Raw genomic sequence first — 24,532 nt, forward strand, 5'->3', positions numbered from 1 at the left:
AAAAGAACACCAGATTATTTTGGCCTGCTTGTTAAAAGATTCTAAATCCCAAAATAAGAAACACAATTAAAGTACCATGAAACTAAACATAAGAAACATATAAGGTACATACATAAAAATTAAAGTAAGGCAATTTATAAAATAGAATCAAAGAAAATACATGAAAATAAAGCACAAAGTACAAAGGAAGCTAGACCCTACTTTCCAGGCAGAGCTGAAGCTCTGCAGCCTCTGTGGTCCAACAGCTTGGTGGCAGCGAGTGGTCTGTGTGGGGTCTGGGAATGGGCCATGGCGCTGATTGTCAGGTGCACATCTGCCTGAGAGATGCATCTGCGGGGTCAGAGGTGGTGTGGGCTTTAGCGCCTCTGGCCTCCAGCGGGTCGCACTGTGCTGATCCCTGAGACTCAGCGCTGATGGGAGGGATGCGGGTGGGGACGCTGGGTCCTCTTGCTCTGAGGCTGAGCATCCTGCCCCCCAGACTGCAGGCCCACCACAGAAGAGCCGCGAAGCCCCTGGGTCTCTGCCGCTTCTCTTAGAACCCTGCTTTCACTCTGCCTTCGTCCAAGTTTCTTTTGGTTTTGTTTTTTTATCTCAGACTGTTGTGCCCAAGATTGCGAATGTGAGAAACCACCGAGAAGTCGACACGAATGCAAACACACGAGGGTTAATTTACAAGATCGAGCTTGTGTCCAAGTATACCCGACACAGCAGAGTAGGGACTTGGACCCCAAGGTGGGTTTTTGCTTAGTTTTAAGGGCTAGTCTCGGGGACCTCCCGAAGGGCTGGAGCAATTCCTCAAGTTCTGTTTACATTTTGATATGGGGCCTTCAAGGGCATTGAGCTCTGTTCTCATTCTAATAGGGCCTTCCTGTCCTAGTCCTGGGCTCAGTTTTGATTCTATTGTGGGGCTTTCTAGGACATTAAACTGTAAACAGCAAAGGTTCCACACCTGGAAGGGGGACGTCACACTCTCCCTATATGCTGAAGATGCGGTACTAGAAGCATGAAACCCGAGAGTCTCCACCAAAACCTGTTAGAACTAAGGAGTGCGTTCAGTAAAGTCACGGGACACAAACTTACCCTACAGAACAGAGTAGCCTTGCTGTTTCCCGACAATGAGCACTCAGGAAGGAAATGAAGGATATGACTCCCTTCTCCATTCTCAATTAATAATGAGACTGAACCAAAAGAGCACAAGACTTGTGCGCTGAGCCATACCAGGCTCTGGGAGGCCATCCTAGGCTGGTGGGGTGGGAGCCTCATCTTGTGAAAATGTCCGTAGTTCCTGAATCCACCCTCAGATTCAATGTCTTTCCTATCAAAATCATGGTGGCAGATCCTATAAATAGGAAAAAAAAACCCATAACATCCATCCGCCCCCACAAATGACCCCGGACAGCAAATCAGTATTGGAGAGCCTGAGAGAGCGGGACGCAGCACTTTCCTATTTCAAATGATGTCACACAGACACAGGATAAAGCATTGTGGTTCTTGGGCCCCCAGCTGGCTCCGTTGGTTAAGCATCCGACTCCTGACCTCACCTCCGGTCCTGATCTCAGGGGTCATGAGTTCTACCCTGGGCTGGGCCATGGACGAGGCATGGAGCCTATTTCGACAAACCAGACCCACGGTGGGTGGTCCCGGTATAAGCTGAATGAGCAAAACTGAGAGTCTAGAAGGAAATGTGCTCTGATACAAATGATTTTTTAACTCAAATTAATTTAAACACAATTAATTAATGTATAGTGTGTTATACTTTCAGAGGAAGAATTCAGGGATTCACCAGTTGGAGATAACAGCAGTGCACGTGACAACACCTCCCCTGTTATCCCCAAACTCCAGCGGCACTCAGTTTGTTTCCTTTCATTAAGAGTCTGTATTTCCTGCATCTGTTTTTATCATATTTGTTTTTCCTTCCCTTTACAGTTGTTATCTGCTTTGCTTCTTTAATTCCACCTATGAATGACACCACACGGTCATTCTCTTTCCCGACTGATTTATTTCACTTAACATGATCCCTCTAGTTCTATCCACGTCATTGCAAATGGCAAGATTTCCTTCTCTTTGATAGCTGAGTACCATTCCTCTCTCTATGACCATCATCTATCTCCCATCTTCTTTATCCATCATCTGCCTGAGGGCACCAAGACTCCTCCCACAGTGTGGCTACTGTGGACCCGGCTGCTGTGGACACTGGGTGCAGTTGTCCGACGTCTCACTGCATCTGTATCTTCGGAGTGAGCTCCAGGCCATACACCTGCTGGTCGCAGGGCGGCTCTATTTGTAACATCCTGAGGAGCCTCCACACTGTCCAGGGCGGCTGCACTAGCCCGCAGTCCCACCCACAGTGGAAGAGGGTTGAGTGAGTTTTGCAGGATGTGGTAAAAGTCTGGTCCACATTTCATTTCGTGTCCTGTGGGCTCCAATTCCTTGTCCTTAGGTATTTCTGGGGAAACCGGGTGTTGGGCTCTGTTTCAGTGAGATGTTTCCGATGCTAACAGGCCACAGCTGGAGCCTGGATGAGGCAGGTGCGGCCTCTGGAGCACCCAACTCCTCCTGCATGGCCTCCTGCAGCACCTGAGTGTCCTGCAGGGGGCACCCGAACCCAGGCCCCACCCAGGGGTGCGCATGCGCAGTAGTCTTCCTCTGTCTTCACTAACAGGAGCCAGCCTGTGCTGGGGAGGCCTGAGGAGGATATGGGGACGAGTCCACGCTGATGAATCCCAGCCTCCTCAGGACCCGCGGGAAGTCTCAGGGGGAAATTGGGCCGCGTTCACACTGACAGGAGCCCTGGTCTCCTCAGGACCAGCGCTGAAGTTCAGGAAGATATGGGCCCGCATCCACGCTGCCAGGAGCCCTGGGCCACCTCAGGTCCCGCGGGGAGGCTTCAGGAAATTGTGGGCCTGCATCTACGCTGACAGGAGCCCCTGAGCCGCCCCAGGACCCACGGGGACACTTCAGGAAGATGTGGCACCGCTTCCACTCTGGCAGGACCTCCCGGCCCCCTCAGGATATAAGTTGAGGCTTCTGGAAGCTAGGTGCCCCATTCACGGTGACAGGACCCCCATCCTCCTCAGCATCTGCACTTTGGCTTCGGGACGTATGGGGATGCGTCTATGCTGACAGGAGCCTACAGCCTCCTCAGGATTCGCGGTGAGTTTTCTGGGGGACGTGGGGCCATGCCCAGGCTGACAGGAGCCCCGGCCTCCTGAGGACCAGCTGTGAGGGTTCCAGAGGATGTGAGGCATAGTCCACAGTGATAGGAGAATAGGCGTCCTCAGGACCTGCTGACTATGACTCAGGAACATGTGGGGCCACGTCCGCACTCACATGAGCCTGGATTATTCAGGACCCCGTGGAGGACTCTGGAGGCGCCATTGGGGGCCACGTCCACATCAGAAGGGACTACTCACAACCATAGGGTAAGTGAATGGGTAGAATAAATGGTAGGGTCAGGGGAGGGGAGGCAGTTGATGGTTAGGCTTAGGTTAGATGTTAGGAGTTATGATTATGCTTATGGTTACGGATTAGAGGTTAGGTGAGGCATAAGTGTAAGGGTCAGTAGTTAAGAGTTAGGATGGGGGTTAGGGTTAGGGACAGGATTTAGAGTTAGGGTTAGGGTATAGGCTCTAGGGATTAGGGCAGGAGGTTTGGAGTTGGGGTTAGGGTTATGTTAGAGTTATGGTTGGGCTTAGGTTTGCATTTAAGGTTAGGGGTTAGGATGTGAGTTAGGGTTAGGGTTAAGGGTTAGGGGTTAGAGTTAAAGAAGGGCTAGGTTTAGGGTTAGGGCGAGGGTTAGGGTTAGGATAGGGATTAGGGCTAGGGTTAGGGTTAGTGTTTGGTTAGGGGTTAGGTTTAGGGTCAGGTCATGGTCAGGGTATGGATTTGGAAAGGGGTAAGAGATACGGTTAGGGAGTGGGAAAGGGGTTAGTTTTAGGGTACAGGTTAGGGTACAGTTTGGGATATGAGATAGGATTAGTATTAGAGTGTTAGGGTTAGCGTACTGGTTAAGGTTAGGAATAGGATTTGAGTACATTAAGTTAAGGTTAGGGTTAGAGGGTAGGCTTAGGGTTAGATTTAAGGTAGGGGTCAGGCTTAAGGGTTTAGGATAGGTTTAGGAGTTAGGGTGAGGGTTGGCAGGAACATTCAGTGAATGTGTTTCGGTCTTGGGGTTTGTGTTTGGCTTTTAATTAGTGATAGTTCTTGTTTAAGGGTTAGGTTAACGTTAGGATTAAGTGTAGGGTTAGGGTTATGTCTGTGTATGGTTAGAGTTTGGGTCTTGGCATGTGCCTGCACTGGGACTCCTAGTGTCTTGGGCAGTTTAGTTTTATGCACTCTATTTAGGTTTTGGGTTCAAAGATAGCCTGACTCCACCAAGTCAGTGGCCTCCCCAGAGAATCAAAATCCAGGCTTCTGCTGGGGTCAGAATAGACAGGGCAGGCTTCTCCTGAGCTGAGCTAAGGAGGGGATTTGTGCCTTTAAATACTCTATTTGGATTTTCAGTTGCCTTTCTGATTTTATCTCTTGTGTGCACATGTTTCATCAATCATACCAATTATCATTTTAAAGTTTTACTTGAATTCCTGTTTGTAAACACAGTATGATATTGTTTCAGGTTTACCACATAGTGATTCAATCCTTGGATACAACTCCTGGTACTGGTCACAGGTGCCCTCCAGTATCCCCATCCCCTGATTCCCCATTCCCCCACCTTCCTTTGGTGTTGATTAGCTTATTCTCTGTGGTTAAGAGTGTGTATCTTGGTTTGCTTCTCTCATCCCCCCTCTGCCCCTTTGCCAGTTTGTTTGTTTTTTTAAAATTCACATGTGAATGCCATTGTATGGTATTTGGTATCTGTCTTTCTCTGACTGAGTTCATTTGGCATAAGTCTTTTCCACTTTTCCACGTCATTTTAAATGGCTTCATTTCATCCCTTCTGATGACCCAGTGATGTCACAGTGTGTATATTTAGCACATCGTCTCTGCCCATTCTTCTATCGATGGACATCTGGGCTGTATCCACTGATTGGCTTTTGTTGATAACACTGCTAGAAACACTGGGCTGCGTGTTCCTCTTCCAATCTACTAAACTACTTTTGTATCCTCGTGGAAAATACCTAGCTGTGCAATTTTGGAATCGTAGGCTAGCTCTATTTTTAACTTCTTTTTATTTTATTTTTATTTATGATAGTCACAGAGAGAGAGGCAGAGACGCAGGCAGAGGGAGAAGCTGGCTCCATGCACCAGGAGTCCGATGTGCGATTCGAACCCGGGTGTCCAGGATTGTGCCATAGGCCAAAGGCAGGTGCCAAACAACTGTGCCACACAGGGATCCCCGATTTTTAACTTGTCGAGGACCCTCCAAACTTTTCCACAGTGGCTGCACCTGTTCGCATGCACACCAGGAGTGTAACAGGGCTCCCTCTTCTGCATAGCCTCACCAACACCTGTTGTTTCTTGTGTTGTTAATTTTAGCCATTCTGATGGCTGTCAGGTGACATCTCATTGTGGTTTGCATTTCCCTGATGATGGGTGACACTGAGTGTCTCTCCGTGTGTCTGGTGGCCATCTGGATGTCTTGTCAGAGACAAAGTCCATTCACCTCTTCTGCCCATCTGTAGTTGGATAATTTGTATTTAGAATGTTGAGATTTATATTTGCTTTATGTATTTTGCATACTAACTGTTTATTGGATGTGTTGTTTACAAATATCTCCTTTCATTTTGTATGTTGCCTTTTAGCTTTGGTTGTTTCCTTCACTTTGCAGAAGCTTTTGAATTTGATGAAGTCCCAATAGTATTTTTGCTTTTGTTTCCCTCACGTCAGAGGCATATCTAGAAAGAAGACCCAATGGCCAATATCAAAGATGTTGCTGCCTATCTTTTCTTCTTTGTATATGGTTTCAGGTCTCACATTTAGGTCTTTCATCCATTTTGAATTTATTTTTTATATATATGGTGTAAGAAAGTGGTCCAGTTTGATTCTTCTGCATTTGGCTACCTGGTTTTCCCAACACCATTTGTTCTTATCCTGGGGTCAGTGTTAGGGTTTGTTGAAGAGACTGTCTTTGTGCCATTGGATATTACTTCCTGCCTTGTTGTCAATTAATGCATCATAGAGTTACAGGTTTGTATCTTGTTTTGGCTTTCCATTCTGTTTTATTGATCTAAGCATCTCCTGTTGGGAGATTCTTGATTGCAGATTCAATTTATTTGCTGGTTATCTGCCTGTTCAAGTTTTTTATTTCTTCTTTTTCATTTTTGCTATGTTATATATTTCTAGGAATTGATCTATTTCTTCCAGGTTCGAGGTTGCTGGCATATAATTTTTCATAATGTTCTCTTATAATCGTTTGTATTTCTCTAGTGTTGGTTGTTATTTCTCTTTTCTCATTTGTGATTTTATTTGGGTCCTTTCTCATTTTTTATATTTTTTCTTTTTTAAATATTTTATTTATGTATTCATGTGAGACACAGAAAGGCAGAGGTAAAGGCAGAGGGAAAATGAGGCTCCAGCTGGTCCTGATGGTGGACATGATTCCCCCGGACCCCAGGATCATGATCTGAGCCAAAGCAGATGCTCAACCCCTGATACACCAAGGTACCTTGCTGATTCAATTCCTTTGCAAATTATGGGTCTGCTCACATTTTCTATTTCTTCCCATTTCAGTCTTGCTCATTAGCACATTTCTAGGGATTTGTCCATTTCTTACAGGTCCCCCAGTTTGTTAGCGTATAATCATTCATAGTATTCCCTTATAATTGTCTAATTTTTCTGGTGATGATTGTGATCTCATCTCTCATTTGTGATTTATTTATTAAGTCTTTTCTCTTTTCTCATTGATAAGGCTGGCTAGGGCTTGATCCATTTTCTTAATTATTTTGAAGAACCATCTCTTTGTTTCATTATTCCATTCTACTGCTTTGTTGTTTCTGTATTGTTTATTTCTGCTCTCACCTTTTTTTCCCCTTATTCTGTAGTCTTTAGGCTTTTTTTGCTATTCATTTTCCAGACTCTTTAGGTGTAGTGTTAGGTAGTGTATTGGAGACTTCTTGTTTCTTGAGGTAGGCCTGTATTGCTATTCTACTTCCCCCTTAGGACTGCCTTTTCTACATCCTAGAAGTTTGGAGAAACATGTTTTCATTTTAATTTGTTTTAAATTTCCTCTTTAATTTCCTGTTTGCTCCATTCATTCTCTAGTAGGATGTTCATAATCTCCACGTATTTTTGGTCTGTCCAAATTTTTTCTTACTGTCGACTTCGAGTTTCATAACGTCGTGGTCGAAAATGTACAGGGTGTGATATCAACCTTCTTGTACCTGTTGTACCTGTTGAGGGCTGATTTGTGGCCCATGATATGACCTGTTCTGGAGAATGTCCCATGTGCACTTGAAAGGAATGTGTATTCTGCTTTAGGTTGAAATGTTCAGACTATATCTGTTGAGTCCCTGTGGTCCAGTGTGTCAAGGCTATTGTTCCCCTGTTGATTTAATGCATAGATGATCGGTCCATTGATGTAAGTGGGTGTTAACATCCCCTGTCATTGTATTATTATCAGTGAGTTCCTGTATGTTTGTTGTTAATTGGTTTGTATATTTAGGTACTCCCATGTTGGCAGCATAAATATTTATTTGTTGGAACTTTTTTTAAAAATAAATTTATTTTTTATTGGTGTTCAATTGACCAACATACAGAATAACACCCAGTGCTCATCCCGTCAAGTGTCCCACTCAGTGGCCGTCACCCATTCACCCTCTCTTCCCGCCCTCCTCCCCTTCCAGCACCCCTAGTTCATTTCCCAGAGTTAGGAGTCTTTATGTTCTGTCTCCCTTTCTGATATTTCCCACAGGTTTCTTCTCCATTCCCTTATATTCCCTTTCACTATTATTTATATTCCCCAAATGAATGAGAACATACACTGTCCTTCTCCGATTGACTTACTGCACTCAGCATAATACCCTCCAGTTCTATCCATGTTGAAGCAAATGGTGGGTATTTGTCATTTCTAATGGCTGATTAATATTCTATTGTATACATAAACCACATCTTCTTTATCCATTCATGTTTAATGGACACCAGGCTCCTTCCACAGTTTGGCCATTGTTGACATTCCTGCTATAAACATCGGGGTGCAGGTTACCCGGCATTTCATTGCATCTGAATCTTTGGGTAAATCGCCAACAGTGCAATTGCTTGATTGTAGGGAAGGTGTGTTTTTTCTTTTTTTTTCTTTTTTTAATTTATTTATGATAGCCACACTGAGAGAGAGAGAGATGGGGGGGAGGGCAGAGACATAGACAGAGGGAAAGCAGACTCCATGCACTGGGAGCCCGACGTGGGATTCGATCCCGGGTCTCCAGGATCGCGCCCTGGGCCAAAGACAGGCGGCAAACTGCTGCGCCACCCAGGGATACCTTAGTTCTAATTTCAAGGCATTATGGTCTGAGAATATGCAGGGGACAATCCCAATCATTTGGTATCGGTTCAGACCTGATTTGTGACCCAGTATGTGGTCGATTCTGGAGAAAGTTCCATGTGCACTTGAGAAGAATGTGTATTCAGTTGAGTTTGGATATAAAGTTCTGTAGATTTCTGTGAAATCCATCTGGTCCAGTGTATGATTTAAAGGTATCGTTTCTTTGGAGATGTTTTGCTTAGAAGACCTATCGAGGGTAGAAAGAGCTAGATTGAGGGGATCCCTGGGTGGCTCAGCGGTTTAGCGCCTGCCTTCAACCCAGGGTGTGATCCTGGAGTCCCGGGATCAAGTCCCACATCGGGCTCCTTGCGTGGAGCCTGCTTCTCCCTCTGCCTGTGTCTGCCTCTCTCTCTCTCTGTGTCTATCATGAATAAATAAAATCTTTTAAAAAGAAAGAGCTAGATTGAAGTAACCAAGTGTAAGTGTATTATTATCTAAGTATTTCTTCACTTTGGTTATTAATTGGTTTAAATATTTGGCAGCTCCCACATTCGGGGCATTTATATTGAGGATTGTTAAGTCCTCTTATTGGATAGATCGTTTAAGTACGATTTAGTGTCCCTCTTCATCTTTCACTACAGTCTTCGGGGTAAATTTTAGATTATCAGTTATAAGAATGGCTACCCCTGCTCTCTTTTGAGGACCCTTTGAATGGTAAATTTTTCTCCAACATTTCACTTTCAGGTTGTAGGTGTCCTTCTGTCTAATATGAGTCTCTTGTAGACAGCAAATAGATGGGTCCTGCTTTTTTATCCAGTCTGAAACCCTACGCCTTTTGATGGGGTCATTAAGCCTGTTCACGTTCAGAGTTACTATCGACAGATATGAGTTTAGTGTCATCATGATATCTTTTCAGCTCTTGTTTTGTGGATTGTTCCACTGAACTTCTTCTTAAAGGGGAATTTTAAGAGTCCCCCATAAAATTTCTTGCAGAGCTGGTTTGGAGGTCACATATTCTTTCAGTTCCTGCCTGTCTTGGAAGCTCTTTATCTCTCCTTCCATTTTGAATGAGAGCCTTGCTGGATAAAGTATTCTTGGTTGCATGTTCTTCTCATGGAGGACCCTGAATATATCCTGCCAGCCCTTTCTGGGCTGCCAGGTCACTGTGGAGAGGTCTGCTGTTACCCTAATACTCCTCCCCATAAAGGTCAGGATTTTCTTGTCTCTTGCTGCTTTAAGGATCTTCTCTTTATCTTTGGAATTTCAAGCTTCACGATTAAATGTCAAGGTGTTGGACAGTTTTTATTGATTTTAGGGGGGATCTCTCTATTTCCTGGATCTGAATGCCTGTTTGCCTTCCCAGATTAGGAATGTTTTCAGCTAGGATTTGTTCAAATACATATTCTGGCCCTCTGTCTATTTTGGCACCATCGGTAACCCCAATTCCACGTAGGGTTTTCTTCCTCAGGCTGTCGTTTATTTCCCTTAATCTGTCTTCCTTGTCTTTTAATTGTCTGTCTCTTTTTTCCTCAGTTTCTCTCTTTGCCATCAACTTGTCTTCTATGTCACTCACTCGTTCTTCCAACTCTTTATCCCTCGTCGTTAGGACTTCTAGTTTGGATTGCATCTCATTCAATTGATTTTTAATTTCGGCCTGATTAGATCTAAATTCTGCAGTCATGAAGTCTCTTGAGTCCTTTATGCTTTTTTCTAGAGCCACCAGTAGCTGTATAATAGTGTTTCTGAATTTGCTTTCTGACATTGAATTGTAATCCAGATTTTGTAACTGTGGGAGAGACGACTGTTTCTGATTCTTTCTTTTGAGGTGAGGTTTTCCTTCGAGTCATTTTGCTGAGTGCAGAGTGGCCAAGACAAATTGTATTGGGAAAAGGAGAAAAAGAGAGCAGAGAAGGAAGGAAAGAAAAGAGAAAAACGAAAAAGAATAAAGGAAGAAAGAAGGAAAAAAGAGAATAAAAAGAGACAGAAAAAGAAAGAAAGGGAGGAAGTGGAAGGTGAAGCAATCATAAATAAAAAAACATGGGGGGTATCTTCTGATTCTGTATACTTTAAGTTCCTTGACTTCCCGTGGAACTTGTCCGTCTAGCCGGTCTTCTGGGGTAGGGGGCTGTTGTGCTGATTTTCAGGTGTTAGCACGTGGGGGAGCTGCTCTGTCCCCTGCCTGGTGCAGGGCTCAGTGGGGGTAGTTTACCCCGTGAGGCTCCAGGAGGAACAACCCCAGTGTCAGCGACCAGCTCTGGAATCCTGTATTCAGCCCCCGCAGTAACACGGGAGCAGTCCATCTGCAGGTCCTGGAGGCTCTGGGGCTGGGCCGCTGATCTGCTCAGCTCTGGACAGGAGCGTCCTTGGTGTCCTAGGCCCTCTGGGCCTCTGTCTGTCCCGGGGGAGACCGAATCCTGGGCTGTGTCCCGGCACCCTGTGCTCCGGGGCCTGCACTGTTGGATTCTCGCTCCCAGCTGTACAGCCACCTCACTGTGGAGCCACCGCCCGAGCTCCTCCAAGTTGCTCCCAGAGCTCCAAATCCCCCTCTGAATGGAGCCTCTTCCGTTGCAGGAGGCGCCGCTGCCAAGCTGCTCCTGGGCCGTGCAAACACCTCTGTGCAGAGCTGCTCCACCTGAGACCCTCAGAGCTGCTCCCCGGTCAATGCATGTGCCCTGCAGCCCTTAGGGAGCTCGCTGCACTCTCCTGGGAGTGCATGTTTCTATTAGTGTCCCAGGGTGCCCTAGGGCATCCCCGCTTTCCTGGGGTCCTGCTCTGACTCCTTGAAGGGGCCATTCTGCCCTGGAAGATTGGTGAAGCTCCTCCTTCTCCCAGGACAGAGCTCTTCTGCCCTGTGAGCACTCACCCCGGCCATAGCCAGGCTCCTCACAGGGCCCCTCACCCTTGGATGCCTTTTGTTTCTTTATTTCTTTTTCCCGTCTTCCTACCTTTATAGAATCACGAACTTTTCCACTGTAGCATTCAAACTGGTCTCTGTTTAAATCTCAGGCTGAATTCGTAGATTTTCAGGATGATTTGAAGGTTATCTAGGTAATTTCGTGGGGACAGGTGATTTGGGGACCCTACAATTCCGCCATCTTGCCCCTCCTCCTGTATGTTGCCTTTTAGCTTTGGTTGTTTTCTTCATTGTGCGGAAGCTTTTCAATTTGATGAAGTCCCAATAGTATTTTTGCTTTTGTTTCCCTCACCTCAGAGGCATATCTAGAAAGAACATCCAATGGCCAATGTCAACGACGTTGCTGCCTATCTTTTCTTCTTTGTATGGTTTCAGGTCTCACATTTAGGTCTTTCATCCATTTTGAATTTATTTTTTACATACATGATGTAAGAAAGTGGTCCAGTTTGATTCTTCTGCATGTGGTTGCCTGGTTTTCCCAACACCATTTGTTCTTATCCTGGGGTCAGGGTTAGGGTTTGTTGAAGAGACTGTCTTTGTTCCTTTGGATATTCCTTCCTGCCTTGTTGTCGATTAATGGATCATAGAGTTACAGGTTTGTATCTTGTTTCAGATTTCCATTCTGTACTATTGATCTAAGCGTCTCCTGTTGGGAGATTCTTTTTTTTTTTATGATAGTCACACACACACAGAGAGAGAGAGAGAGAGAGAGAGGCAGAGACACAGGCAGAGGGAGAAGCAGGCTCCATGTACCGGGAGCCCGGCGTGGGATTCGATCCTGGGTCTCCAGGATCACGCCCTGGGCCAAGGCAGGTGCCAAACTGCTGCGCCACCCAGGGATCCCCCTGTTGGGAGATTCTTGATTGCTGATTCAATTTATTTGCTGGTATTCTGTCTGCTCAAGTTTCTTATTTCTTCCTTTATCATTTTTGCTATGTTATATATTTCCAGGAATTGATCTATTTCTTCCAGGTTCTAGGTTGCTGGCATATAATTTTTCTTTTTTTTGGCATATAATTTTTCATAATGTTCTCTTATAATCGTTTGCATTTCTGTAGTGTTGGTTGTTATTTCTCTTTTCTCATTTGTGATTTTATTTGGGTCCTTTCTCATCTTTTTATCTTTTTCTTTTTTAAAGATTTTATTTATAGATTCATGAGAGACACAGAGAGGCAGAGGGATAGGCAGAGGGAAAATGAGGCTCCATGCGGGGAGCCTGATGTGCGACTTGATCTCCCAGCTCCCCGGGATCATGACCTGAGCCAAAGCAGATGCTCAACCCCTGAGGCACACAGGTGCCTTGCTGATTCAATTCCTTTGCTAGTTATGGGTCTATTCACATTTTCTATTTCTTCCTATTTCAGTTTTGCTCGTTTGCACATTTCTGGGGATTTGTCCATTTCTTACAGGTCTCCCAGTTTGTTAGCGTATAATTTCTTTGTATTCCCTTATAATTGTCTAATTTTTCTGGTGTTGATTGTGATCTCTCGTCTCTCATTTGTGATTTTATTTATTTAGGTCATTTCTCTTTTCTCATTGATAAGGCTGGCTAGGGCTTGATCCATTTTATTAATTATTTTGAAGAACCAGCTCTTAGTTTTGTTATTCCATTCTACAGTTTTGTGGTTTCTGTATTGTTTATTTCTGCTCTCATCTTTATTTTTTCCCTTCTTCTGTAGTCTTTAGGCTTTGTTTGCTATTCCTTTTCCATCTCCTTTAGGTGTAGGGTTAGGTTGTGTATTGGAGACTTCTTGTTTCTTGAGGTAGGCCTGTATTGCTATGTATTTCCCTCTTAGGACTGCCTTTGCTACATCCCAGAGGTTTGGAGAAACATGTTTTCATTTTCATTTGTTTTTTTTTAATTTTTATTTATTTATGATAGTCACAGAGAGAGAAAGAGAGAGAGGCAGAGACACAGGCAGAGGGAGAAGCAGGCTCCATGCACCGGGAGCCCGACGTGGGACTTGATCCCGGGTCTCCAGGATCGCGCCCTGGGCCAAAGGCAGGTGCCAAACCACTGCACCACCCAGGGATCCCCCTCATTTTCATTTGTTTTAAATTTCCTCGTTAATTTCCTGGTTGCTCCATTCATTCTCTAGTAGGATGTTCATAATCTCCACGTATTATTGGTCTGTCCAATTTTTTTTCTAACTGTCGACTTCAAGTTTCATAGCGTCGTGTTCTGAAAATGTACATGGTGTGATATCAACCTTCTTGTACCTGTTATACCTGTTGAGGGCTGATTTGTGGGCCATGATATGATGTGTTCTGGAGAATGCCCCATGTGCACTTGAAAGGAGTGTGTATTCTGCTTTAGGATGAAATGTTCAGACTATATCTGTTGAGTCCCTGTGCTCCAGTTTGTCAAGGCTATTGTTCCCCTGTTGTTTTTCTGCGTAGACGATTGGTCCATTGACATAAGTGGGTGTAAAAATCCCCTTTCATTGTATTATTATCAGTGATTTCCTGTACGTTTGTTGTTAATTGGTTTCTATATTTAGGTACTCCCATGTTGGCAGCATAAATATTTAGTTGTTTGATCTTGATAGAGAGTCTTTTTAATTATGAAAAAATGCCCTTCTTCATCTCTTCTTACACTATTTGTTCTTTCTTTTTTGAAATTTAAATGTTTTATTTATTTATTCGTGAGAGATACACAGAGGAGCAGAGGAAGAAACATAGCAGAGTGAGAGGCAGTCTCCCCTAAGGGAGGCCGATGATGACTCGATCCTGGGATCCCAGGATTACACCCTGAGCCGAAGGCAGATGCTCAAACACTGAGCCAACACGTGTCCTCCAGGGTTTGGTTTCAAATCTCGTTTGTCTGATATAAGTGTGGGTCCTCCACCTTTCTTTTGATATCCATTAGCGTGATAGACGATTTTCCATCCCCTGACTTTCAATCTGTTGGTGTCTATAGGTCTAAGGTGAGCATCTTGTTGGCAGCGTACAGATGGATGTTGTTTTTTTAATAATAATTTTATTTATCAGAGAGACAGAGAGAGAGAGAGAGTCAGAAAATTATGCAGAGAGAGAAGCAGGCTCCCTACCAGGAGCCCAATATGGGACTCGATCCCAGACTCCAGGATCACACCGTGAGTTAAAGGCAGAGGCTCAACCCCTGAGCCACCCAGGCATCCCGGATCCTGTTTTTTAACTACTCCATACCCTATATCTTTTTTTTTAAGATTTATTTATTTATTTATTCATGATAGTCACACAGAGGGAGACAGAGAAGCAGAGACACAGGCAGAAGGAGAAGCAAGCTCCATGCACCGGGAGCCCAACGTGGGACTCGATCCAGGGTCTCCAGGATCACGCCCTGGGCCAATGGCAGGTGCCAAACCGCTGCGCCACCCAGGGATCCCACCCTATATCTTTTTATTGGAGCATTTAGTCCATCATCATTCAGAGTGACTATTCAAAGATATGAACTTTGTGCCTCTGTGTTACTGGAAGAGTTGGTATTTCTGGTGACGTTCTCTGGTCCTTTCTCGTATTTATGCTTTTGGTCTCTTTTTCCCCCCACTAGAAGAGTCCCTCTTAAAATTCCTTACTGGACTGGTTAAGTGGTCATGAACTCCTTTATATGTTGCCTGTCTGGGAAAATCTTTATCTCTCCTGAATGACACCCTTGCTGAAGAAAGAATTCATACAAATTGGATGGCAATAAAAAGAAATTTAAAAACATAAAGTAAATTCTTGCTAATATAATTGAGGAAAATGTATTTAGGATGAAAACCAGAAGCAGAAAGAGAGGAGGACGGATTTCATCCTCCGTAGCCTTCACAGGGACCTGGTTTCCTTTCCTAGGAGTGGCCCCCCCTCAGGATGATGCTTCCTGCCCCTCTGCCCTCCTTGTTGGAACACAGCCGGTACAGCTCCAGCACCTCTACAGTCGTGGTTTATAGCGTTTTCCATGTATCCTATTGGGGACCACAGCGTTGTGTATGTAACCATCTGGCTGCTGTCTGACAACATTGGGGGGATTCTGACTTTTGTTGCTTTTGAGGTGTGTGTGTCTCTATCACATGCAGCTATCCCGTGCAGCAATCGGATCCTCTGGCTGGGTCACCAAAAAACCCCGAAATGGTTGGCACAAAATCATTTCTGGTCCTGTCTCTGGGCAGTTAGGTGGGCTCTCCTGGCAGTGCCGGGGCTTGCTCGTGCAGTGACTTTCAGCTGGAGGGTCAGCTGAGCTTGAAGTTCCAGCTCGGCCACATTCACATGTCTGGCAGTGGGTCTGGCCACTCCTGGAAGGCACGTGAGGACTTCAGCTGTGTGTGCCTGGTGGCGCCCCTGCAGGGGCTTGTTGGGGCCAAGGTGGTGCCCCCTCCTCTCTCTGGGGGTCTCTACACGCTCCGTGCACAGAGTTCTGGGAGACACAGAAACGGGCTGGCAATGCATTTTGGCACCACAACACTTTATTGACTTTCTACAGCAAACGGGCTCAGAGCCGTGGTTTTGTGTCTTCCCCTGGGGAGGGAGACCTTTCTGTCCTTTAAGGGGAGGGCAAGAATCACACAGGGTGGGGGGTCAGGTGCTGGAGTCCCCCACCTGGGAGCATGTGTGGACTCTGGGTGGGGGCGTGTGTCCTGAGGTTTCAGCCTGAGTGATGGTACTGAGGATATCAGAGCTGACCTGAACCTGCAACTCATGGGCTCCTGTGCTGGGTCCCTGAAGGGCAGCTGGATCCCGGCCTTGGAGCCTCTTTGGGCCCTAGCACCTGGAGGAGCCTGCCTCCTGGTGTGGGTGTGGGTGGGGCCCACCAGCTTGCCCCTCCTCTCTCCACACTGGGTGTCCCAGGATCCCCAGGGCTTCCCTAGATCAGCGACCCGGATCTGTGGGGCACGCCCAGGGCCCAGGAGGCCACATCCAGCTGTGAGAGGGATTGCTCAGCCTGGGGCCAGAATCCAGGGCTGGCCAGGGCCATGGGGGCCTGATTCCGTTAGTCTTTGTGTTGAGACTGGTGGGGGCTCAAGTCAACCCAGCCCCCACAGAGCCTGGGCCCAATCAGCCCAGGTACCTCTGGTTTAGGGCCTGGTGTCCTGTGCAGGGTGTCCTGCCCTCTAGGAATGACAGTGGGCGGAGGCAGGGCACAGTGGTTCCTCTGATTCACTCATCTGCTCACACACTGTCAGGGGCTCCCTGCCATCCCTCCTCCCTGCAACCCCTGGGTACTCTATGGGACACCCGGGATTCTGATGGGAGCAGGGTATCCAGAGAACCCCAGGGAGGCTGATCATGTCCCACAGGGGGCAGCTAGATTGGGTCCTTGCTCGGGGCCGATGGTGTGGTGGTGGATGGTGTGGGGGCATGGGTATGATGGTGGTGGAATGTGGGGAATGGTGTAGGGGGGATGGTGTTGGGGTATACTGTGGTTGAGTGTTGTGTGAGGCTGTGTGTGTTTGAGGGGGATGGGGTAGGGGCGATGCCATGGGGGATGATGGTGTTAGGGGATGGTGTGGGTCTGGGGAATGGGGGGATGGCGTGGGGGCCGGCAGACAAAGGGCATCCCATTTCTCTAAGATGCACACAGAGACGTCTACAAATAAAGGCGACCCCATTCTGGGGTTTGTTGTAACACCTGCCGCTGTGGCCCCATGTGGTGAGTGCAGGGCCCTGGCTGTACCAGGGGCATTATCTGGGGGTCATCATAATATGTATGTTTTCAAATTGCAAATTGTCTCAAATTAAATGCACAGAATTTAGAAATATATAAAACACTGAGAGTGGGTGTCACTCTGAACCGTCCGACCCTCATGGGATCGATGTGTGTCCTGCTCCAGCCGCGGACATGCCGCTCAGACCCCAGGTCCGGTTCCTATGCCCCATGTCTCCCACCCCATCCCCTGCTTCTCAGGGGGCCGTCCCTCTCCCCTTTGGTGTTCAGCTCCCATGGGAACCCCTGGAGACCACATCCTTGTGGCCTCCTCATCCCTGAGGCCCCGGAGGTGTGGTCATCCCCATCACCCTACCATGGAGCTGTGTGTTGTTGGCTGCTATTGCTCCCCCTGGCCTCAGAGGCCCCATTTACCTTACCCAAAAGCCTCTGAGGCCCGGAAGCCCCCTGGCCCAGCAGCCTCACCCGTCCGCCTAGCAGTCCTAAAACATGATGTGGCTGCTGAACTTCCTGATGACGTCCAGGTCTACCTGCGTGATGTCCCTGGAGGAGACCAGGGCATCCTGCTTCATTTCCTGTGGGAAAACCGGGGAGGAGGAGCAGGCGTCAGGAACAGAGACCCGACCTGTCACGAGGTGCCGTGCTGGGCAGGGAGCCCTGGGGCCACCATGGGAGTGTGTCCGGCCGAAACCTCCTTCCTTCCTCTGGGAGGCCAGGGAAGGCGGGAGTGCCCACCGTGCCCGTGGGACCTGTGTGACGGCCTGCGCCCAGCTGTTGTAGGCAGGGAGGTGACTGAGTTTCACCCTGGGTGGGAGGGGATATGGGTTCAGTCAAGGTGGGAGGGAACATGGGGGTGTTGTGCCCAAGATTGCGAATCCGAGAAACCACTAAGGAGCTGACACCAATGCAAACACACAAGGGTTGATTTCCAAACTCGAGCTTGCGACCAAGTACACCCAACACAGCGGAGCAGGGACTTGGACCCCGAGGTGGGTTTTAACTTAGTTTTAAGGGCTTGTCTTGGGGTCCTCCAAAAGGGCTGGAGCAATTCCTCAAGTTCTGTTTACATTTTGATATGGGGCCTTCAAGGATATTAAGCTCTGCTCTCATTCTTTTTTTTTTTTTTTTTTTTTTTTTTCTGCTCTCATTCTAATAGGCACTTCCAACCCTTGGCATGGGCTCGGTTTCATTCTGTTGTGGGGCTTTCAAAGACATTAAGCTGTAAACTTTGTTTTTTTCCTGTAACTGAAATAATGTAAATTTCAGCTCTTCTTCACAGGGGCCTGGGATGGCTGGACTTGTTCGAACACTGAACTTAAAGTAGAAAGGCCTTCATTTTCTCGGCCTCTTTGCATTCCGTCCCATCCTATCTAGCTCTTTCCCCCTTCCCTGGAGCTCCTAAGAGAGCAAATGACCTCAGCTTGGCAGCGTGTGTTGGGGGACAGGCCCAGGGATTTGGGATCAGGAAGACCTGGCTCGTGGGCGTCCCAGCTGTGCAGCGGGATTCCATGCTGCAGACTCTTATTCCCTAAGGCTATCTAGACAACTGAGTTTGTATATAGAAAAGCTCTCCTTTATCTTTAAAAGATGAGGAGCGAGTCAAAGCGTTTTTACTCTGGCCATCTAATTGCTCAGATTCCAATCTGAGACATATTTCCTGTTAATAAGGATAATTTACTATCCGTAGTACTATGGTTAAAATATTCTGACACAAGTAATTCAGAAGGATGAGGGTTTCTCATCTCTTTCTTCACAGCTCAGTCACTCCTCAGGAAATGCATCTTTATGGATTTGGAAAGAACTGAGAGTCATTATTACCAATGGTCCGATTATTTTGTGAAGGATTCTTCCCTGAGATTCTTCCCGTTTCAACTGACACTGAAACACTGTGAACTCTTTTGAAGACAAATGTCAAGGAAATAAATGTTATGCATTGATAATTTTAAATGCACTTGCAATATGGTGTCTATTATACTAGAAGTATTTTTATCTGATATTTGCTATTTATTATCTGTTCCTGCTTTTCAGGTTGAGGAGGCATTATACGTGTTCATAATTGTCTTTCTTTCCTTCTGATATGAAATTCTTACTTTGTTTCCATCAAAGGAACTCTTTAAGAATAAGGCAAAAGTTAATTCAACGATTCTTAAAATGTCTTCACACTTGGAGCCTGATTCATTTAAGTCGATTTTCATAATAAATCTTATTAATTAGGAAAAAAACAAAGATTTATAGAGAAATTGAGAAGATATTACAGTGCATTCACATGCACTTGCTCTCAATTTCTCCAATTATTGATATCTTATATTACTACAGTACAAATATTACCTAAGGAATCAAATTTAAAATAGTCGCATTAACCAAAGACCATACTTTATTCAGATTTCCTTAGTTTTTGCTAAGTTACCATCCCTCATATCACATTCCATTTGTCCTCCTGTTTTCTTAGGCTCCTCTGGATTGTGACAGTCTTTCAGCCTTTCCTTGTTGTTGTTGCACTGGAACACTTTGAGAAGTAGAGTATTTTGTAAACTTTCCCTCATTTGGGACATGTCTGTCATTTATCTCATAATTGAACTGTTTTGTGGATTATATACAGAGATATACTGCCATTTTCATTATATCATATAAAGGATAGATACTATCAACATGATTTAGCAGTCTTGGTATCAATCTGGTCACCTTGCTGTGGTAGTGTTTGTCAGCTTTCTCCACAGTAAACTGATTCTTTATTATTATTAATTATTATTTTTATTATTATTATTATATTATCAATATTATCAATATTGATCATATATATTGATCAATATATCAATATCAATATAATATATTATCAATATTATTTTAACTTTTTCATATTATATTTTGTAGAAGGAAGTTACTATGTGTATTCCACACTTAAGAGTGGGAAGCTATGCTCATGAACTTGACGGTGCAATGTCTGCACAAATTGTTTAAAATTCTTCTACATGGGAGATTTCTCTTCCTTGTGGGTTTGTTTCTTCTGCAAAGATGTTTTTTATTTATTTGAGAGAGAGAGGAGAGAAAAAGCATGAGTGAGAGGGACATAGGGAGAGAGAAAAGCGTGTTCCCTTCTGAGCCTGCCTTGGGACCTGGATCATGATCTGAGTTTAATGCAGAAGCTTAACTAACTGAGCCACACAGGTGTCACTCCTTTCTTTCTTTCTTTCTTTCTTTCTTTCTTTCTTTCTTTCTTTCTTTCTTTCTTTCTCTTTCTGTTTTTTATAATAATTTTATTCTTGAATTGGTGTTCAATTTGCCAACCTACAGAAAAACACCCAGTGCTCATCCCGTCAAGTGTCCCCCTCAGTGCCCATCACACACTTACCCCCACCGCCCGCCCTCCTCCCCTTCCATCACCCTTAGTTCATTTCCCTAAGTTAGGAGTCTTTATGTTCTGTCTCCCTTTCTGATATTTCCCACACATTTCTTCTCCGTTCCCTTATATTCCCTTTCACTATTATCTATATTCCCCAAATGAATGAGAACATACAATGTTTGTCCTTCTCTGATTGACTTACTTCACTCAGCATGATACCTTCCAGTTACATCCACGTTGAAGCAAATGGTGGTTATTTGTCGTTTCTAATGTCTGAGCAAGGCCCACCTTTTCTCTCTCTTCATCTTCTGAGTCTCCTACGGTATGAATGTTACTGTTTTAATAAGTGACTGACTTCCCTACTTCTGTGTCTGTGGTCCAGAACCTTTCCTGTTTTTAAGGCTTCCACTTGGAACTGCATCTCAGTTATAGCATTTTTAACATTGGCCTGACTAGATTTTAGTTGTTTTATTTCTACAGGAAGGGATTCTCTAGTTTTCTTCTGTGCTCTTTTTCCAGCCCAGCTGCTATCTTTATAATCATTGTTTTAAACTGTAGTTAGACATCATATATGTGTATTGATGAACTTCCTGGCTGTGAGTAGAACCTCATGTTATTTTATGGAGGTGAATTTCTCCATCTCATTATTTCTTCCAGAAAAGAAAGAAGGAAGAAAAAGAAAAACAAAGAAAAACAATAACAACAGCCCTCCCCCCCGCACAAGAAAACCAATAGATTATTTTGGCCTGCTTGTTAAAAGATTCTAAATCCCAAAATAGAAACAAATAAGGTGGTCCGTGGGTGGCGCAACGGTTTAGCGCCTGCCTTTGGCCCAGGGCATGATCCTGTAGACTCTGGATTGAATCCCACGTCGGGCTCCCAGTGCATGGAGCCTGATTCTCCCTCTGCCTGTGTCTCTGCCTCTCTCTCTCTCTCTCTGTCTTTTTCTCTCTGTTTGTGACTATCATAAATAAATTGAAAAAAATTTAAAAAAATCACAATGAAGTACCATGAAAGTAAAAATTAGAAATATCTAAGGTACATACATAAAAATTAAAATAAGGCAATTAATAAAAAAGTCAAAGAAAATGATTGAAAATAGAGCACAAAGTACAACGGAATCTAGACCCTACTTTCCAGGCAGAGCTGAAGCTCAGCAGCCTCTGTGGTCCGACAACTTGGTGGCAGCGAATGGTCTATGTGGGTGTGCAGATGGGCCGTGGTGTTGATTGTCAGGTGCACATCTCCCTGGGAGTTGCACCTGCGGGGGCAGAGGCGTGGTGGGCATCAGCGTCTCTGGGCTCCAGCGGACAGCGCTGTGCTGCTCCCTGAGACCCGGCCCTGATGGGCGGGATGCGGGTGGGGACGCTGGGTCCTCTGGCTCTGGGGCTGAGCATCCCGCCCCCCAGTCTGCTGGGGCCTCCACAGAAGAGCCCCCAAGCCCCCGGGTCTCCGCCTCTTCTCTCAGAACCCTGCATTCACTCGACTTGTGTCCGAGCTTCTTTTATTTTTTTTTTTCTCAGACTGTTGAGCCCAAGATTGCAAATCCGAGAAACCATCGAGAAGCCGACACTGATGCAAACACACGAGGGTTTATTTATAAGCTCGAGCTTGTGTCCAAGTATACCCGACACAGTGGAGCAGGGACTTGGACCCCCAGGTGGGTTTTAGCTTAGTTTTAAGAGCTGGTCTCGGGGAACTCCCGAAGGGTGGATCAATTACTAAAGTTCTGTTTACATTTTGATATGGGGCCTTCAAGGGCATTGAGATCTGTTCTAATAGGGCCTTCATGCCCTTGGCCTGGGCTCAATTTTTATTCTACTGTTGGGCTTGCTGTGTCCTGACAATGAGCCCTCAGGAAGGAAATGACGGACATGACTCCCTTCTCAGGAGCATCACAGAGAATAAATAATGAGACTGAACCAAAGGAGCACAAGACTTGTACACTGAGCCACACCAGGCTCTGGGAGGCCGTCCTGGGCTCGTGGGTTGGGAGCCTCATCTTGTGAAAATGTCGGTAGTTCCTGAAGGCACCCTCAATTTCAATGTCATTCCTGTAAAATCATGGTGGCAGATCCTATAAATAGGAAAAAAAAAATAACCTGTGACATCCATCCGCCCCCACAAATGACCCCGGACAGCAAATCAGTATTGGAGAAGCAGGACAGAGCGGGACGCAGCACTTTCCTATTTCAAACGATGTCACAGAGACACAGGATAAAGCAGTGTTGTCCTCGGGATCCCACCTGGCTCTGTAAGTTAAGCATCCGGCTCCTGACCTCACCTCCGGTCCTGATCACGGGGTCGTGAGTTCTAACCCTGGGCTGGTCCATGGATGAGGCCTGACGCCTACTTAAACAAACTAGACCCAGGAGGGTTGGTCCCAGCATAAGCTGAAGGAGCAGAACAGAGAGTCTAGAAGGAAACGTGCTCTGATACAACTGTTTTTTTAAAATTAATTTAAACCAAATTAATTAACGTATAGTGTATTATACTTTCAGAGGAAGAATTCAGGGATTCACCAGTTGGAGATAACCACAGTGCTCGTGACATCACATGCCCTCCTTCATGCTGGTCCCCTGTTATCCCCTCCCCCATCCCCTCCCCTGCAGCAACACTCAGTTTGTTTCCTATAATTAAGAGTCTGTATTTCCTGCATCTGTGTTCATCTTATTTGTTTTTCCTTCCCTTCACAGATGTTCTGGTTTGCTTCTTTAATTCCACCTATGAATGACACCACAGGGTCATTCTGTTTTCCGAATGACCTATTTCACTTAGGATGATCCCTCTAGTTCTATGCATGACATTGCAAATGGCAAGATTTCCTTCTCTTTGATAACTGAGTACCATTCCTTTCTCTATGACCATCATCTATCTCCCATCCTCTTTATCCCTCATCTGCCACAGGGCACCGAGGCTCCTCCCACAGTGTGGCAATGTGGACCCCGCTGCTGTGGACATTGGGGTGCAGTTGTCCCACGTCTCACTGCATCTGTATCTTCGGAGTGAGCTCCAGGCCGTACACCTGCTGGTCGCAGGGCGGCTCTATTTGCAACTTCCTGAGGAGCCTCCACACTGTTTCCAGGGTGCCTGCAGCAGCCCACGGTCCCGCCCACAGTGGAAGAGGGTTGAGTGAGTTTTACAGGACATGGTAAAAGTCTGGTCCACATTTCGTTTCGCGTCCTTTGGGCTCCAATTCTTTCTCCTTAAGTATTTTTGGGGAAGCCGGGTGTTGGGCTCTTTTTCAGGCAGATGTTTCCGAAGATAACAGGCCACAGCTAGAGCCTGGAAGGAGGCAGAGGTGGGCCCAGAGACGGGCACGCTGCCTCCTGCACAGCCTCCTGTAGCGACTGAGCATCCCGCAGTGGGTGCCCGAGTCCAGGCACCGCCCAGGGGGCATGCATGTGCAGTAGGCCTCCTTTGCCTGCACTAACAGGAGCCAGCCTGTGCTGGGGAGGCCTGAGGAAGACGTGGGGACATGTCCACGTGGATGAGCCACAGCCTCCTCAGATACTACGCGGAGCCTTCAGGGGGATATTGGGCAGCGTTCATTATGACAGGAGCCTCAGTCTCTTCAGGACACACGGTGAGGCTTCAGGAAGATGTGGGCCAACATCCACCCTGACAAGAGACCCTGGGCCGCTTCCGGCCCTGCGGGGAGGCTTCAGGAAATTGTGGGCCCTCACCCACCCTGACAGGAGCCCCTGGGCTGCCTCAGGACCCGCGGGGAGGCTTCAGTAAGATGTGGGCCTGCATCCACGCTGACAGGAGCCCCTGGGCCACCTGAGGACATGCCTGGAGGCTTCTGAAAGATGTGGCGCTGTGTCCACTCTGGCAGGAGCTAACTGGCTCCTCAGGTCATAAGTTGAGGCTTCTGGAAGCTGGGGGCAGCATCCACAGTGACAGGAGCCCCAGCCATTCAGAACCTGTGGTGTCACTTTGGGAGGACGTGGGGCCACGTCCACACAACAGACACTGATGTCCTCAGGACACCCGGTGTAGTCTTCAGGAAATATGGAGATGCGTCCATGCAGACAGAAGACCCCAGCCTTGTCAGAGCCTGTGGTGAGGCCTAAGGAAGATGTGGATGCTGAATCCACACTGACAGGAGTCTCCAGCCTCCTCAGGACGCACTGTGAAGGATCGGGATGATTTGGGGCCACGTCCGTGCTGACAGGAGCTCCCAGGCTCCTCAAGTCTTATGGTGAGGCAGAGGAAAATGTGGGGCCATGTCCTCCT

At 46.3% G+C, this 24,532-nt stretch overlaps 1 long non-coding RNA gene across 1 annotated transcript; it reads left to right on the plus strand.

Annotated features, from left to right (window-relative positions):
- Positions 1–2,671: 2,671 nt before the first annotated feature.
- Positions 2,672–23,766, plus strand: LOC144319984 (uncharacterized). The gene is made up of 3 exons (XR_013385600.1): positions 2,672–3,422; positions 21,817–21,953; positions 23,201–23,766. It is a non-coding gene; the product is annotated as an uncharacterized LOC144319984 (long non-coding RNA).
- The last annotated feature ends 766 nt before the right edge of the window (positions 23,767–24,532 follow it).

Source organism: Canis aureus, chromosome 9 (genome assembly GCF_053574225.1).
Source record: "Canis aureus isolate CA01 chromosome 9, VMU_Caureus_v.1.0, whole genome shotgun sequence".
NCBI lineage: Eukaryota > Metazoa > Chordata > Mammalia > Carnivora > Canidae > Canis > Canis aureus.